We start from the raw sequence: 2,483 nt of genomic DNA, 5'->3' as shown, positions 1-2,483 counted from the left end.
ATCGTCGTTGTTGGTCGTTGTGTCAGTGACAGTCGCGCGTGCGACCGCATCGTCCAGCGTTCGCCGCATCGTCTCGGCGTCATTGTCGCCGGCGTTGTAGTGGTGGTGGTGTCGGTGGTGGTCATCGTCGTCGTCGTCGTCGTCGTCGTGGTGGTCATCGTCGTCGTCGTCGTCGTCGTCGTCGTCGTCGTCGTCGTCGTCATCGTCGTCGTCGTGGTGGTCGTGGCCGTCGTCGTCGTGGTGGTCGTGGCCGTCGTCGTCGTCGTCGTCGTCGTCGGCGCGTCGAGGAATCGGCGCGAGGACGCCGTCGAGTCGGTAAAATGGTCGCGCTCCACCGCGAGCTTTTCTAACCCCCCTGTCGCTATTTATCGCTCCCCCGCGAGAAACGCGGCTTGGTTAGGTTGCTCGAGGGTCCGCGCTGATCCTATGGCACCGGAACTCCGTCACGCGTGTTCCCCGTGGTTGCCCGCGTTGACAATATGACGTGCCGTTGGGGAGTTTACGATTTGGTTAACCTCTGTATTCACGTGCCTAAATTGTTTTATGGAATAGGTCTAGGTAAAACAATTATTTTTTAATGTTTCGCATAAAAATTTTAAATAAATTTTTATATTTTTCTCTTAAAAAACAATTATTAAAATGTATCCTATCATTTTTCAGGATTAGCTGTACGTATATGTATTGAAAATGCAGTGTGACTGATCAGCCCCGGGGGGGTGACGCTTAAACCCCGGCATTTTTGAGATTTCAATTTTTCCACCGTTGTCGTTTTTGCTCTATACCGGTTAAACAAAGCGACGTAGACAAAAATTTCCTATATAAATTTTGTAGCTAAAGGTTCACTCTTTACAGTGGTATACCACATTTAACTTCAATTATTTATTTTGTTGTTAAAAATCGGCTCCGAAAAAAAACTGACCTTTTAGCCCCGGTCTCCCCTACTTGTCTCTTGAAATTAATATCTGAAACAAAATTTTTTTCTAAACATACATTTTGTACAATTAGTAATGTCCATTTTTAGAAATAGCAAACATTTGCAAACTATTGATCATTATTCTAATATGCACTATTATAATATGCATTATTAGAATATGCATTATTATAATATGAACATTAAGGAAAAGATACACAATATGTAGCAAATATTTTTTAGCAATAATATAAAAATAGAATGTGATGCATAATATTACCAGATAGATTATCAGGTGGTTTTACAGTTTCTGATGAAGATTTATTGTAAGCAGATGTAGTGGGTAGTTCACGATTTTCTTTTTCACCATGTTTTCTTACTGTATTATTATATGAACATTAAGGAAAGAATACACAATATGTAGCAAATATTTTTTAGCAAAAATAAAAATAGAATGTAATGCATAATATTACCAGAGAGATTATCAGATGGTTTTTCAGTTTTAGGTAGAGACTTATTGTAAGTAGATGTAGTGGATAGTTCACGATTTTCTTTTTCATGATGTTTTCTTACTGTAGTTGATTCAATCGCAGATTGTTTCAAAATCATCGCCAGCGACGATTTGAAAACAAGCGCCGTAATATCGGCTTAGACATCGCGAGTCGCGAGCGCGATCGGGGAGAGCGCGACGGTTAACGAGCGCGACAACGGTGAAGCATCGGCCCTAGCAACCGTTTTTGTTATTATTCGTCATCTTCTTCTTGAGTTGCCTGTTCGTTTTCGTTCTCGCGAGTTTTCGGAATCGACATCGAAAAAGAAAAGGGAGTGAGGCGATACAGATTGTGTGCGCGTGACGTTTATTGTGCTGTTCGCATCCCGGAGCGAGGAGACGCTTTTGGAATCATCGAGCGGAGGACGGAGTTTCAACGGAACCGTGGCGGCGGGGATCGACGGAGCCGAACGGGACGCTCTGACCCCCCGACTTTTACATCCTGCCTAATTACTCCTAACTGATGTGACATCGAGACGCCCAAGAGTTCTAGCATCGTTGCTTCCGACCTCGAGAGGAGCCTCAGGTTTGATTTGCTCGATCCGATTGCTGCTGTGATTCGAGTGACGGTTATGCGGCGGTCCTGCAATTATTTACCGCGCGGCTACGTCGGCTACGTGGTCGACGTAGTGCTAAATATTCGCGCGCACGATCTCAGTTTCTTCTCATTGCGCGTATCCGTAGCCGGTTGTGATATTGTTCATTCGAATGTGCAGTTCTTGTGCGGTCATTTTCGCCATTTTCTGCGTGAAGTGTTCTACATTGCTTTATCTCTCAATACGATATCCGCGTTGTAATGTTCAATTTCATGTATGAGTAACCCGGTATGTTCCCTATGCGTACGTGCATTATTTCTTTTTGACATTGTTTCTATGCAGGCGATTCCGTTATTTTTCATTGCGTGAAGTTCACCATATACGAGTATTTTTCATATGCGAACGAACGTGAGTTAATTATCTCTTGTGAATGTTACATGTTTATCCCGGCGCTGTTCACGGTAATTCGAGATTCCTTGCGTATACT

Source organism: Temnothorax nylanderi, unplaced genomic scaffold (genome assembly GCF_030848795.1).
Source record: "Temnothorax nylanderi isolate EJ_2023f unplaced genomic scaffold, tnyl_v1.0 TNYL_tig0445_pilon, whole genome shotgun sequence".
NCBI classification, from domain to species: domain Eukaryota; kingdom Metazoa; phylum Arthropoda; class Insecta; order Hymenoptera; family Formicidae; genus Temnothorax; species Temnothorax nylanderi.
This window is presented reverse-complemented; position numbering follows the sequence as displayed.